The sequence below is a fragment of the Stenella coeruleoalba genome (genome assembly GCF_951394435.1).
Source record: "Stenella coeruleoalba genome assembly, chromosome: 5".
Taxonomy (NCBI): Eukaryota; Metazoa; Chordata; class Mammalia; order Artiodactyla; family Delphinidae; genus Stenella; species Stenella coeruleoalba.
In genome coordinates this window covers 26352483-26368836 of record NC_137150.1, presented here as the reverse complement: position 1 = coordinate 26368836, position 16354 = coordinate 26352483, and the positions used below count along the sequence as shown (strand labels likewise).

At 44.0% G+C, this 16354-nt stretch overlaps 1 long non-coding RNA gene across 1 annotated transcript in view; it reads right to left on the bottom strand.

The window, feature by feature from the left end:
• The window catches only part of LOC307187010, a 54433-nt gene that overhangs the window by 14270 nt on the left and 23809 nt on the right, over positions 1-16354 (bottom strand). Inside the window, exon 2 of the long non-coding RNA XR_013828526.1 lies at positions 5751-5973. This is a non-coding gene — a long non-coding RNA (uncharacterized lncRNA). The remainder of the gene's footprint in view (positions 1-5750; positions 5974-16354) is intronic.

Here is a 16354-nt window from a genome sequence, read left to right as displayed (position 1 = left end):
AAACTAAAAATAGAGTTATTGTATGATCCAGCTATCCCACTACTGGGCATGTATCTGGAGAAAACTCTAATTCAAAAAGATACATGCACCCAATGTTCATAGCAGCACTATTTACTATAGCCAAGACATGGAAGCAACCTAAATGTCCATCAACAGAGGAATGGATAAAAAAGATGTGGTACATATATATAACGGAATATTACTCGGCCATAGAAAAGAACAAAATAATGCCATTTGCGGCAACATGCATGGACCTAGAAATGATCACACTAAGTGAAGTAAGTCAGACAGAGACAAATATCAGATGATATCACTTATATATGGAATCTAATTTTTTAAAATAATATAAATGAACTTATTTACCAAACAGAAACAGACTCACAGACTTCAAAAACAAACTTATGGTTACCAAAGGGTAAACATGGTGGAGAGGGATACATTAGGTGCTTGGGATTAACATACACATACTACTATATATAAAATAGATAACCAACAAGGACCTACTGTATAGCACAGGGTTCTCTATTCAATATTCTATAATAACCTATATGGGAAAAGAATCTCAAAAAGAACGAATATATGTATATGTATAACTGAATCACTATGCTATACACCTGAAACCAACACAACATTGTAAACCAACTATACTCCAATAAAATATTTTTTAAAAAGTGAGACCTGATTCACTTAGCCAGTCAGGTTCTCTCCCTAGCACACCTTTGTGGGGAAGGCAGAGGTACTCAGGTTTACAGAGCTCCTACTCTGTTCCAGATGTGGTTCCAGGTGCTCTACATATGTCACCTGGTGCAATCCTCCCAACACACCACAGAGCAGGCATTAAAATCCCTGTTTACAGTTGAGGAACCTGAGGCTCAGAGTGGCCATGCAACGTGCCCAATATCACACAGCTCTTAAGGGGCCTACCAGTCTCCCCCCAGCCCCTAACAACAACTTCATGATGGTTTGAGGGGTGAAGGTGTGACCTGTGTGAGGACTCCAGGGGCAGGATTCTCAGGAAGTCTCCTTGGCCAGAAAGAAGAATCAGCCAGTCTATGACAGAGGTGCAGTCTGGGGTCTGGCTCAGGTGATCGTCAGTGAAACACAGAAGATACCTTCCTCTAGGAGGTTTGTGAGCCTTAAACGAGTGAACGCCTGGTACGTAGCAGAGGCTCACTCCCATGCGTTCCCTGCCCTGCTAGCCTGATATGCCTGTGCTCTGTTATCCATGGCCAGTTAGCTTTCCAGCCTTTGCCCACAGTTGGTGCCTCTGCAAATCAATCAGGCAGATAGCAGGAGACTGGCAGTGCACTCAAACCTTTTAACTAAAGAGACTTTGCAAAGGCACAATAGGCAGGGATAAGGCAACCATCAAGAGGTTATGAGCTACTGAAGTACCAGCCGTGCAGAGAAAGCCTTTCTACCCCCAGACCTGAAGGACAAAAGAAGGGGACAGAATTACTGGAGTCTAGTAAAAGCTGGGACTGCAGAGAAAGGTCTGCCCACCAGAAGCTGTGGCTGTTCATCATTGGTTCTCAGATTTTACAGAGCATCAAAATCACCTTGTAGGGCTTGTTCAAATACAGATTGCTGGGCCCCCCAGAAGGTCTGGCGTTGGGCCGAGAACTTGCATTTCTATGAAGCTCCTAGGTGATGACGGTGCTGCTGGTATGCTGATCACTTTTTGAGACCCACTGCCTCAGAGGAGCAGAACCACAGTGAGGAGGTGTAAATACCCTGACCTCTCTCTCCTTCCATCTTCCAAGCCTCTGCTGGCGTTTTCCATTGGCTGGACCCGACCTGATTGCTAGAGGGTAGAGGCTGGAGAGAACCTACTGCTGGGACACAGAGCAGGGAAGAAAATGGATCTGAGAGGCACAGAACAAGGAGTAATCAGCAACCCTCCTCCCCTCCCCCTCCCCTCCACTTCCATCACTCCATTCTCATTCAAATAGTCTTCTGTCCTATGGCTTCTCTGAATATTATTCTTGAGTGCTAGAATACATTATATTTTGCTCAGAGGCTTAAAGAAAATTATGATTCTCTCAACTCAATTAAATAAATAAGCTATCATGTCTTATTTCCCTGCAGTAATTGTATGCATTTCCTGTGTTGAGAGGTATTGAGATTCATATCCGGAATAAAGCTGTCATTCTTCACCCCCTTTTTTTTGACACCAATTGTACTTGAACATTTGTTACTTCTTTTTTTTTTAATTTATTTATTTTTGGCTGTGCTGGGTCTTCGTTTCTGTGCGAGGGCTTTCTCTAGTTGTGGCAAGTGGGGGCCACTCTTCATCGCAGTGCGCGGACCTCTCACTATCGCGGCCTCTCTTGTTGTGGAGCACAGGCTCCAGACGCGCAGGCTCAGTAGCTGTGGCGCACGGGCCTAGTTGCTCTGCGGCATGTGGGATCCTCCCAGACCAGGGCTCGAACCCGTGTCCCCTGCATTAGCAGGCAGATTCTCAACCACTGTGCCACCAGGGAAGCCCCTTCACTTCACCCCTTTGAATTCAGCTTTCCCACAGCTGTTTCCAGGAGGTCAGTTTTCTGATTAATTTTTTTTTCTTAGAATTTAAGGGTTTTTTTAAACCTAAGAAAATGATAATGAAACAGTATTTCTTGAACTTTCTCACAATGTCTCTTCTTACATCCCTTGTCCCAACTTTGAGGAGTAAAAACATTTTTTATTTTTTAGCAGGGAGCCTAATCTCTGAAGATTTGTATGAAGAGTTCAGGAGGAAGAAAATCTGTTTAATTAAATTACACTTTATATTTGTGAATGAAAACATTAACCATCGTTAGTAGTTCTTCAAAAATCCCAAGTCTCCAGAGCGATCCTTGAGACTGAGATAATTTATACACAGCAACTCCCAGAACTGAGGCAGGATTGATAAGAAGAGAAATCGAGGTGCTCTGGGCCAGATGCCTGGGAGGGATTAACCTTGCTGAAGTGTGACTTAAAGGCAGCTTCTGAGTCACTGAAGAAGTTCTCCCCCATCGAATGCCCTCATGCTGCCTCTCAACCACCTGTCAGAGTTGCCGGCTGTTCTGTCTTCCTCACTGAGTAACCGTGCTCTTTGCCTACAAAGGGGCTAGGGTTTATCTTTTGATAGTGGCAGCCTGCAGTGCTGTGTTGAGAAGAATCGTGGTGCTTACCTTCCAGTAAAACAAGTCAACAAATAAAGGAACAAGATAATTTTAAACTGTGGTAAGGAAAGAAATCCTAACATGGGAGTGTCTGGCAGAAGCAACTTTACACAGAGGAGTGGTCACGGGAGACTGCTCCATGGTATTTGAATTTAATCTGAAGAATGGTATTTTAATACACACTGAAAGATGAAGATGAACCTGCCATGCAATTGCCAAAGGGAGCAAAGGCCTGGAGGAAGAAAAGACTTTGGAATATTCCAGGAACAGGACGAGGCCAGTGGAGCTACAGTAGAACAATCAAGGGAGGGAACAGTATGAAATAAGTTTAGAGAAGCTGGTCAAAGGCATACGGAGCCTTGTAGATGAAGTGTAACAGGTATTCAGAGCTGAGTAACAAACCAACCCAAAACTTAGTGGCTTAAAACAACAGCCATTTATTTGCTCACAATTCTGGAAGGCAGCCATTTGGGCTGGGATCAGCAGAAGAACCACCAGTCTCACCTGGTGTCACTTAGGTGGCTGCCATCATTTGGTGGCTCGTCTGGGACTAGATGATCTATGATGGTTTCCCACACACGTCTGGTGGTTAGTGCTGGCTATTGGCCGGTCAGTCTAGAGGGCCTCGGATGGAAGAGTTCTTCTCTGTCAACATGATTGCTTATCCTCCAGGAGGCTAGACTAGCCTTCTTCACATGTCGGTCTCAGGGGAACATTCCAAGAGGATAAAAGTAGAAGCTGCAAGGCCTTTTGAGGCTTAGTCTTAAAAGTCAAATAATGTCACTTGTACTGCATTCTGTCGGTCAACACAAGTCACAAAGCCAGCCTAGAGCCAAGGGGTAGGAAAATGGACTACGCCTCTTTATGGGAGGAGTGGCAAAGTCACATAGCAAAGGGGCATGTGGACAGGGATGGGAAAAATTTGTGACCAATTCTGCAATATACTCCACCAAGGTCAGAGGTTTCCATTTTAAGCTAAGAGCAACGGGAAGTCACTGATGAGTTTCAAATATGGGAATCAGGTAAATCTGGTTTATGCTTTAAAAGGGTCACTCTGACAAACAAACAAACTCATAGAAAAAGAGATCAGATTTGTGGTTCCCAGAGGTTGGGGAGCGGGGAGGGGGAATTGGAGGAAGGCAGTCAAAAGGTACCAACTTCTAGTTATATGATAAATCGGTACTAGGGATGTCATGTACAACATGATAAATAGAATGAACACTGCTGGATGTTACAGATGAAAGTTGTTAAGAGAGGAAATCCGAAAAGTTCTCATCACAGGGAGGAATATTCTCTTCTCTTTCTTTAATTTTGTACCTGGATGAGATGACGGATGTTCACTAAACTTATTATGACAGTCCTTTCATGATGTACGTTAAGTCAAATCACTCTGCTGTGCACCTTAAAGAAACACTCTGGTAAATGGGTAGCTTAAGACAAGAATGTAAACAATGAGAGTGAGGCAGGAATGTAAGCAGAGAGACAGGTTAAATGGCGCTGGCAGTCTTCGTCCAGGCTGGAGATGGAGGCTAGCCAGGGTGGGGACAGGGGAAGAGTTTCCAGCCTGCTCTTCCTGACAGCCTGACCTACAGATCTGGGGCTTACCTAGCAAGCCTTTAAAATCACATAAGAAATTCCTTGCAATAAATCTCTTGATACATTGCATATTCCTACTGGTTCTGGTTCTCTGGTTGAACCCTGGCTAATACAGGGGTCATCAACAAATATATAATACAGATGATATCTTACACCACAGGACTGTGTGAGATCTCCCAGGGAAAGAAAAGAGAGGAGGGCTAAGGAGACACCAGCCCAGGGCACACCAACACTTAGAAGTCAGTTAAAAGAGGAAAAGAGAGAAAAAGAGACTGACAAGGAACAACCAAGAGGAGTAGGAGTAAACCCTTGTGAGTGGATTGTCACTAAAGCCAAAAAAAAAAAGTGTTTCAAGAAGGAGTGAGCAGCCTGGAATCGGTGCCCTGGGGACGCCTCTCGCACCGTGACTCGGGCTGGCTACTCGAGCTGTCTGTGCTGGGTGTCCTGTGTACACACTTTGGAAGTGACAGCACCATGAATGCAACCTCCAGCTTAGAGCTGAATGGACTGCAGCCTGTTACCATTACTGTTGGGACAGTTGCAGCTGGTTATCTAGCTTACAAAAGATTTTATGTTAGAGATCATTGCAGCAAATCTATGGTAAACCTTCACAGCCAGAAAGAAAACTCCAACATGGTACATGCTTTTGACGTGGAGGATTTGGGAGATAAAGTTGTGCACTGCTACTGTTAGAGGCCAAAAAGTTCCCATTCTGTGATGGATCACACACGAAACACAACAAAGAGGCTGGAGCCAACATGGGACCTCTGATCATTAAGAAAAAAGAAACTTCAATGGACAGTTTTGACGCTAAAAACCAACTTGTCATGATGTCACCTGATTGTTTAATTAGAATGACTACCACTTCTGTCTAATTCACCTCCCCTGGGTTCTAGATATGGTATACTGCAAATTGCAGCTTTTATATTCGTGGAATTTGCCTTACTTGTTGAACCATTGTGATTCATATTTGTTTAAACAAAAAAAAGGAAAAAGGAAAAAACCTACCTCATGGCCTGTGAGTTAAAAAAAAAAGGAATGAGGGGCTTCCCTGGTGGCACAGTGGTTGAGAGTCCGCCTGCCAATGCAGGGGCCATGGGTTTGCGCCCCGGTCCGGGAAGATCCCACGTACCGTGGAGCAGCTGGGCCCGTGAGCCATGGCCGCTGAGCCTGCGCGTCCGGAGTCTGTGCTCTGCAACCGGAGAGGCCACAACAGTGAGAGGCCCGCGTCCTGCAAAAGAAAAAAAAAAGAATGAGGAAATGGTCAACTGGGTTTAATGCTATTGAGAGGTCAGAGAAAATGAAAACAGAAAAGTTTTTATTAGGTTTGGTCATATGGACGTCACTGATAAATTTAGCAAGAGTGACCATTTCTGTAGGATAGCAAGACCAGAGCCACATACCAATGTGTCATCATCCCCAATCCTCACAATAGCCCTTAAAGCTAAGGTTTGTTAACCTTCCATATTACTCAACAGTGAGCGTGGTGTTGAAGTCTGAAGCTCTGGAGCCCAAGAGCCTGGGTTCAAACCCTGGCTCCTCCACTTACTGACTGTAAATTATTTAACCAGTCTGTACCTCAGCTTCCTCATCTGTAAAATGAGATTAGTGATAATATCTCCTTCACAGGGTTGTTTGAGAATGGTATGATTTAATATATGTGAAGCCATTTGAAGACTTGTTAAATATTTACTATCTACTTTATCACCCTTCCCCTGTGCAGATAAAGAAACAGAGACTCTCAGAGCTTTCTGTAGATCCCAAGACTAATAGTGAAGGAGAAAAGATGTCAGCCCTGTTCTCCTGGACTCCACACCCTGAGTTAAGAATTTGAAGAATGGCTCCCACTCAGGCACCTCAGATCCAGGTTCCTTTCAGAACAAGAGGCCTCTTCTGGAGGTGAGCCAAGTGCTCAGCAGGACCCAGTAAACAAGCCATACCCTTCTGCTGATACCCTCACATGCCCAGAGACTGAGCTGGTCAGTTATGGATAACATACACACTCCTTAACCGGATGATGTGAGCATCCCATCTAGTAGACAAGAACGAATACATACCCACATCCAGTAACTGGGGTTACTTAGTCACATGTTTCCAAACAGGATTATCATCTAATCCCAACCTATTCACTCTTTTTCAGCCTGGAGATTACTTATCTACATCATTATTTATCAATGTTCAATTATTTCAAGGAGACCAGAAAATAAATTACAGCCATACAAATATAATTACTATCGCAGAACTCTTTAGGAAAACAACATGATGTTCTGCATCCAAAATAAAAATAATGTTAACACCCTTTGACATATCAAATTCCTTTCTGGGAATTTATCCCGAGGAAATAATCCAAGAGAAGGAAATAGTGGGCATGAAGATGCCGGATTATTCAGTGGTATATTACATAGTCAGGTCTTCATATCGCCATAGCAATATGAAAATTACTCATGCTTTAATGCAATTTAAAAAAAATACAAACTTATGTCTGCACTCTTATCATACAACAGGAACTGCACAAAAATCATATATGCAGAACTGAAGAAAATAATAAAGAAAATGATTTTGGTCCATCTTCTCTCAACATCAGGTTTATGACCTTGGGCAATAACTTTAGCTCTCTAAGACTCAGTTTCCTCATCTGTAAAATGGATATAATAGTAATATATATCTTTTAAGCATTTACTATGTGCCAAGCACTGTGTGTGCTAAGTGCTTTACAGGCCTTACCCCTCAGTGACCCTGTGAAATTGGAATGACTCTCATCATTTCCCAAATATAGAAACTGAAGCCCAGGGACTTCCCTGCTGGCACAGTGGTTAAGAATCTGCCTGCCAATGCAGGGTACACGGGTTCACACCCGGGTCCGGGAAGATCCCCCATGCCGCGGATCAACTAAGCCCGTGCACCACAACTACTGAGCCTGCGCTCTAGAGCCCATGAACCACAACTACTGAAGCCCGTGCACCTAGAGCCCATGCTCTGCACCAAGAGAAGCCACCACAATGAGAAGCCCGTGCACCGCAATGAAGAGCAGCCCCGGCTTGCCACAACTAGAGAAAAGCCCGCACACAGCAACGAAGACCCAACGCAGCCAAAAAAAAAAAAAAAAAAGAAAGAAACTGAAGCCCAGAGATGTGAAGTGACATAGGAAGAGGAGATTTGTGATCTGAACCCAGATTCCTTCCCAGCTGATCACTGAGCCAGAGCCCAGGATCACTAGACTATTGTTGAAGGTAATGGTAAAAAAGTAAAGTTAGTATGTGAAAAGCGTTTAGCGTCTAGTATCTGATACATAGATCTGTTTGCCTGGTGGATCACTGGGTAAAGAGAAACACCAGCAGTGGCGGGAGAGGACACAAGATGGGGCCCAGCTGTGGAGGCAGCCCAGAAGGTTGGGATCCAGAGAATAAATGCTGATAGTTAATTTATAGGAATTTGTACCTGGCACTGTGCTGATTGTTAACTCACTTAATCCTTGTAACAACCCTATGAAGTAGGCAGTATTATTACTCCCATTTCTTAAGTAGGAAAACCAAGACACAAGAGATTAAGAAACTTGCCTGAGGTCACATAGCGAGTGAGTGGAGGAAGCAGAGATCAAAGCCCAGGCAATGGCGGCTCTCGAGTCCACCTGCTGTGCCACCTTGCCACAGCTGACTCTGTAAGGTTGTACCAGTTGTCTGTGGTCATCTCACATCTAGGGATTACTGGTGAATATATTCCCCATTTCATTCACTTACTATTGCTATAGTGTGTATATGGTTTCTTTGAAAAATAAAAATGTCTACAAGTGGGCCAAGGACTTGATAGACATTCTCCAAAGAAAACTTACAAATGGCCAGCAAGCACATGAAAAGATGTTCAATGTCAGTAATCGTTAGGGAAATGCGAATCAAAACCACAATGAGCTACTACTTCATATCCATAAGAATGGCTATTATGAAAATAAAATAATAACAAAATAACAAGTGTTGGCAAGGATGTAGAAAAGTTGGAATCCTGTGCCTTGCTGATGGGAATGTATAATGGTACAGAGGTTGGGAAAAAATGATTTGGCAGGTCCTCAAAAAACTAAACATCGAGTTACAATATGCTCTAGCAATTCCATTTCTGGGTATATACTCAAAAGAATTGAAAGCAGAGACTCGAGTAAATATCTGTACATGTTCATAGTGGCATTATTCAGAATAGCCAAAGGGTGGAAGCAACCTCTTATGGGGTTAATTCTGCCCCCCAAACTCATTTATGGAAGTCCTAACCCCCAGGACCTCAGAATGTGATTATATTTGGAGACAGGGCCTTTAAAAAGGTAATTAAAGTTAAACGAGGTCATTAGTGTGGGCCTTAATCCAACATGACTGGTGTCCTTATACAAAAAAGGAAATTAAACATACACACACAGGGGAAAGACCATGTGAAGATACAAAAAGAAGACAGCCATCTACAAGCCAAGGAGAGAGAGGCCTCAGAAGAAATCAGTCCTGTTGAGACCTTGATCTTGGACTTCTAGCCTCCAGAACTGTGAGAAAATAAATTTCTCTTGTTTAAACCATCCAGTCTGTGGTGCTTAGTTATGGCAGCCTTAGGAAGCTGATATACAACCAAGTATCCATCAACAGATGAATGGATAATCAAAATGGGTTATGTACATATAACGCAGTATTACTGAGCCTTAAAAAGGAAGGATATTCTGACATAGGCTACAACATAGATGACCTTGAAGACATTATGCTAAAACAGTCCCAAAATATTGTATGATCCCACTAATATGAAGTACCTAGAGGAGTCAAACTCATAGAGACAGGAAGTGAAATGGTGGTGCTAGAGGCTGGGTGAAGGGGGAAATGGGGAGGTTCAGTTTGGGATGATGGAAAAGTTGCGGAGATGGATGGTGGTAATGGCTGTACAATATCAATGTACTTAATGTCACTAAACCGTACACTGTAAAAAAATGTCATGATATAGGAGTTCCTTGGTGGCCCAATGGTTAGGATTTGGTGCTTTCACTGCCGAGGCCCAGGTTCAATCCCTAGTCAGGGAATTTAGATCCCAGGCAAGCCACTTGGTGAGACCAAAATTAAAAAAAAAAAAGATAGATTTTCTGTTGTGTATTTTGCCACAAGTTTTAAATTTTTAAATGAAAAAAATAAGAATTTCTAATAACAAAATTAAATGAAGACTATATTAGTACAATTAGAAAAACAAAAACCACTCCACATATTTTAAACAAAAAGGTGTTAATACTGTACCAGGAATTGGTTACAAGATACTGAAAGGAGCAAAAGAGGGAAAATCACCAAAGGATTAGCAACTGCAGGGCCACTACATGCTAACCCTGGAGCTGAAGACGTAAAGGAGAAAATGGTGTTGTCACCCAGAGCCCTGTTGTCACCCACAGCGTACTTCTGAGGCTGTCATACCCAGGAGCCTGCGCTTGTTGCTCACAGCTCCTGTCCCCACTGTGCCCAGAGGCCCTACCAGAAACTGGGGGGTCTTTCTCTCACCTTCCAGTCTCTGGCCAATGTCTCCTATTGGAAGATCCTACCAGAAGCAAGCTGAAAGAGATTCTGGGGAATGTAGTTTGCAGGCTTCCAGCCTAGGGGAGTTTAGAGGGGGAAACTGATTGATGACAGACTAACCAACTCACAAGTTTTTAAACAAAGTGATCGGAAAGAAGGGAGCAGCAATGGGAAAGAAAATGAGGTTTTGAAACTCACAGGATTCCTGTGGACAGTTGTTACCTGCTATCACCCCTGTCTCCCCGTTTTGTGGAACTACCCTTTACTAACCCATGGGATTACGTGGGGCTGTCAGTCAGGGAGGATGTTCCCTCGTACTCCACAGGGCTGGGCAAGGGACCCAAACAAGTCAGTCTCTCCCTCCTATCCCCCTGGGCAGTGATTATTTCAGGGATAGGTACATCATCCAAGCAGGCATATTCACAGCTATTTTAGGGAACTGCTAGGCAAAAAAAGGATCTCTCACTTTAAGAGATCATGAGCTACAAGGCCCCTATAAGCCTGAAGGTGCTGAACCCATCTTCCTACTAATGAGAGAGGGCCTGCCTGGGAATATAACGTCAGCTTTTTTTTTTTTTTTTTAACCACTGTGTCAACTACTTGTTTGTGTTGGGAGTGGCATAAATTCAAAACCCAAAGACAGCTTCTTCTGCCTCTTTGAAATATTCAAAGCTTTCTCATGTGAAATGCTGTTGATTCAGGTCTCCTCGCTTTAAGCTTATGCAGTGGAATATTTATTTATTTATTTTATTGATTGATATATTTTTTTTATCCTAAATGCAAGTTCAGCCAGTTCAGTGATTTTCTTGTCTAACACTCTTGGTTACACACGGGAGCTGCCCTCATGGGGCAGGGCCCTGCACTGTGGCCCTATAATTATATGCTTTGGGAACTTCTGTAAATAATTGCCTTGGATGGCGTCCAAGCAGCTTTCTACTGAGTTCTGGTGTGTACATAAAGGTGTCTCTGTGACCTGCCAACTGTGTTTGTTTGCTTGGTGATTACAGAGGTCACCAAAGCCAAGAAAAACCTAGAAACCATAGCCTCTACCTCAGTTACTAGGTGACAATCAGAACACCTTGTGTACAACCAAATGCTTTTGGAGTTTCCTGTGCCTATAGTTACTAATATGATATTTATATAACTGGAATTCTTTCTATCGCAGGTGACAAAAACCCAAATTAAACTAGGCACATAGGAAATGTGTTGGATTCCAACAAATTCCAGATGCAGGAATCTCTTTCATCTCTAGAAGCTCTTGTCTTCCTTTTTCTGGATATCACCATGTTGTAATTCTATTCAAGCATCTCAGGCAAACACCAGCAGAGTTCTTGGTCAGAGCATACCTGGAGAGTGGTGTGCCATTTGGGAAGTCATTCTCCAATCAAGGAATGAACAAATGCAAGGGGACACAGGTGCTGACATACCAAGGATGGGGTGTGGGAGCCATCTGCCCCAGCAGAAAGAAGAATTTTATCATGGATGCTGTTGAGAATCACTTGCACTCATGATAATAAAAAGCTGACTATTAATCAGTTTTTATTACTGTTTTTAAGTGATCTACAGACAGTGCTCCCCTTAATTCTGTACCCAGGCCAAAGGCTCCCACCAGCCCACTAGATGTATGCATCCTTCCTGTCACTCAGCACACCTGCCCAAAGAGCTTATCAGCTCCCACAGCTTCACCTGCCACCTCCTGACTGGTGGCTTCCAGATCTCTCTCTCCACCAGCGGCGTCAAGAGCTGCCTGCAGAGCATTTCCACAACATCCCACTCTGTCTGATACTGAACTCCACCTTGCTTCTCCCCCTGTGCATCTGATCTCAGCAAATGCATCTCTATGACAAGTGCTTAAGAGTGCGATCGGGAATGCATGAGATGCATTCCTGATCGGGCAGGTGAGTCAGCAATGGCCTCCCTCACACTGCCCCTTCTTGGGGGGCCTCTCAGCGACAAGGCTCTGTGCTGGACATCTGAAAGGGCTGACCTAATGTGGCCTGACATTGACACAAGTTGTTTACCCACAAATCTCCTTCACAAACATCCAAGACACACAGAGCCTCTGCTTTCCCCAGCAACTTCCCAGATAGGAAAGGGAGCAAAGCTCAAATCACGTTCTACTTCTTACCCTTTGTTCCCACGGGGACTCTTGCTTGTGTGGCGCCCAGGCCTGGAGGACTCATCAAGGAGGCCTGAAGAGGTTCTCGGAGGGACCTCCACTGTTGGCTGGGACCCACTGGGGGCAGCGGGGGTAGGGGAGCCCCACAGAATTCAATCACTTCTGAAATTTATCTCCAAACCTGACCCCTAGATACCAGAATTTCAGTGGGATTATTTGGACTCATTTCTACAACACCCCAAACTTTACCCGCCTCCCCCAACAAGGCTAGTCCATGCATAACATTCATTAAAATATTTGCCAAATGCCCAATAGTTTCTTATATTTACACACTCGTCTATTCTTCCCATCCACCCTGGGAGCCTGGAAGAGTTATTTCCTCACTTCAGAGAAGAGAGACTTAAAAGAAATGAACATGACTTGGCTGAGATCCCACAGCTGGTGACTGGAGGAGCCAGGACCCAAACCCAGACCTGTGCTCCGAGGTCTCAAGGGATGCTCATTGGCAGAGAAGGCTGTCAGCACCCTGGGTAGGGCTACTCCACTCACAAATGCCTCTCCCACCGGCCTGTCCCGGTAATCAAATTAGCACCCCCACAGAGTAATCCCCTTTGAGCAACAGAGCTGAGGTGTGACACATTGGCTGGTGTGAATTCATTTACCCGGTTGCCTTCTGAGATCACGGCACCAAGGACGTGGGCATCTTGCCAGGAAGAAAAGGAAGGTACAGACAGGCCCCAAGTGCTCTATGGAAAGGGGAGACTTGCAAGGTGGGCCCTCCTGGGAGACTGAGCTCCTTAGGGCACGGGGGTTCCTAGAGGAGAAGCAGGACCCACAAAGGGACAATGTGTGTGCCTTCTGGCTGAGTCTGGATTCTCTCCTCTCCAAACAGGGTCAGAGATCAGATGCAAACATGACCCCTCTGTTTACCAACCTGCTATCCCAAGCAAACATGAGAAAGGACAAAAGGGATTATATACGAGGTCATCACTGACACTGCTATTCTTCCCTAAAGTCACTGACCTGATTCGGTCGTGATCTTAAATAGACATCAGCACTCACCGTGTTTCCAGCCATCCATCCATTCATTCATTCATTCACTCGTTCAAACACCCTGAGCACTCCATGCTGGCTTCTAGGGGAGCCAGTGAGACACGGCCATACTCTCCGGGCCATCACTGACTTCCCAGCCTCCTCCTAAAACCCCAAACTCCCTAGTCAACTTGACCTAGAGCTTCTTAACCAAGGATCCATTGACTCTTAGAAGCAATCAATGGAACCCTCACCAACTTTTTTATTTATGACTATGAATTTTTCTGGGGAACAGTCCCTTCCCTGGCTTCAGCAGGTACCCACAGAATGACCTGCTGCTTAGGTCATTACCAGAGCAGTACTGCAATATTATTCTTCTGCAGAAATTTCCAACAATGTACCGTGTGCTGGAGATCCTTCCCATTTGCAACAGCAGGTTCTATAAAAGGAATGTGTGCACTAATGAACAAACCCTGTAATTCGACTTTCTCTGTATAATAAGTTCCTTCTTTAAATGAGGACTAATTTGATTCACATTTGGTAACAGGAAGCTAGAGCTGTCAACACAGACATTTATACATGTCACGGAGGCCCTAAAATAGCATTTGAAGCCAGCCACTAGATTCCATAAAGCTGATACCTTAATGGAACCATTCTTCCCTTATTGCAAAACAGTCTCCACATTGATGAATATGTTGCTAACTGTGGCAAAGAAACGTAGGTTTGGGTTTTTTTTTTTTAAATAGTAGCACTTCTGTGTTGCAGGGAGAACTGTTAACGTGATATTTTCAGATTAATATTAGATTGGTTTATTTTAAGAAGAGTTTTAAAGGGTGAGAGCCTGTTTTCCTCTGCAGAAGTCAGATTCATTCACTGTTTTAAAGAAATGAATCCAATCTGGTTTGATAGCTTCCCTGCTGGTTGCTAGCTGTACTGAGGGTTTTAGCAATTAATTTGGAAACCCAACAAAATCATAGCAGGTGAAATAAAATACAACACTTTACATGCAGAGATTCCTGATAATATCTGTACTTAGCTACTTTGCTCCTTCCTCCTTCCCTTTTCTTCCCCACTTGAAAGTCTTCTGAGCTCAAAGCAGGGAATTCACTTTGTAGCCAACTTCCCAAGAACACCCAGTATCTTGAACAAATGTCAAGCAATTAGGAAAAGACAGAATCTAACTGTGAAGACAGGACTGACACAAAATAAATAGAAAGTAACGTAAGATGATAGGTAATTAAGCATTAAATTATGAAGTGCTGACTCAGATGCTATTTGAGTTTAGAACACGGAGATGGCAATGTTGATTTGATTACTGTGGTAGATTTGAAGTAGCTGTAAAAATTGAGTTGGATCTTGAGAGAAGATGGTAGTGATAAAACTAAAACCAGTATCATTAATAAGAGAAAATAAAGTAAATAAATAAAATACCAATTTGTACAAGCTACTGCCAGCAAATGCTATGCATGAATTATCTCATTTGATCTTCAGAGCAATCCATTTCACAGATGAGAAAACAGGCCCAGAGAGGTTAAGGACTTTGGCCAATGATAGAATCAGGTTTGTCTCCAACCTAAGCCCCTGTTCTTTCCACCACACCACATATACCACCTCTCCAAGCTGTAGGCCACAGCACCCGTCCTCTTCTCTTGAAGAACGTTACCTTTTAATATTTTGGAATTGTAAAACCAAAGTAATGTAACATGATTCAAGAAAAGCTACCCCCTGGCTGTACCTAGACTCTCAAAAGGTAGACATGGTTTGTTAGTTGAGTCAGAGAAGATTTGGTTATTCATCTGGCTCAGAGTGTGTCCTATTGATAAATCCCCCAAGGAGTGGAGTGAGAAGCAGCGACTTCCACAAACTAGACACAAAAGATGGGAGGCCAAAAGGAAAGCCCTCACCCTCAAGCAGGAAGAGGCAAGGAAATGTCTAACTTTCTAAGAGATTCCAAATAAAGATGAGGGGTCCCAACGAAGCTACATGGATGGCTGGGAAACTAAGTTTACATGTTACTATGCCTAAGATCACAGGTGATGCAATCCAGTTTAGCCGTAGGATATGTGGTACCCAGCCTCCAAGATGGCCCCATTGATCCCATCTCCTGGATTCACTCCTGTGTAATCCCCTCCCATATTGTACCAAGGCTGTTCTGTGTGATCAGAAGAGTGTGATAAAAGTGATGGGATGGGGCTTCCCTGGTGGCGCAGTGGTTAAGAATCTGCCTGTCAATGCAAGGGACACGGGTTCGAGCCCTGGTCTGGGAAGATCCCACATGCCACGGAGCAACTGAACCCGTGCACCACAACTACTGAGCCTGCACTCTAGAGCCCACGAGCCACAACTACTGAAGCCTGCGAGCCACAACTACTGAAGCCTACGAGCCATAACTACTGCAGCCTGCAAGCCACAACTACTGAAGCCAACAAACCACAACTACTGAAGCCTGCGTGCCACAACTACTGAAGCCCGTGCGCCTAGAGCCTGGGCTCTGCAACAAGAGAAGCCAGCGCAATGAGAAGCCCATGCACCACAACAAAGAGTAACCCCCACTCGCCGCAACTAGAGAAAGCCCGTGTGCAGCAATGAAGACCCAACACAGCCAAAAATAAATTTTTTAAACATGTCCTAAAGAATAAGAGACTTCCATTTCAACGGCAAATACAAATGGGGAGACATATTCATTTACAAAAAAAAAGTGATGGGATGTGACTTCTGAGATTAGATTACAAAAGACTGTGGCTTCCTTCTCTACCAGTCTCTCACTGAAGTCCACTACCGTGTTATACCTTGTTATAAGCATCCCTATGGAGAGACCACATGGTGAGAAACCAAAGCTTGACAACAGCCTTGTGAGTGAGCTTGGAAGCAGATTCTCCAACCTGAGTCAGACCACCCAGTTAAGCTGCTACCAATTCCTGACCGCAGAAACTGTATGCGATAAT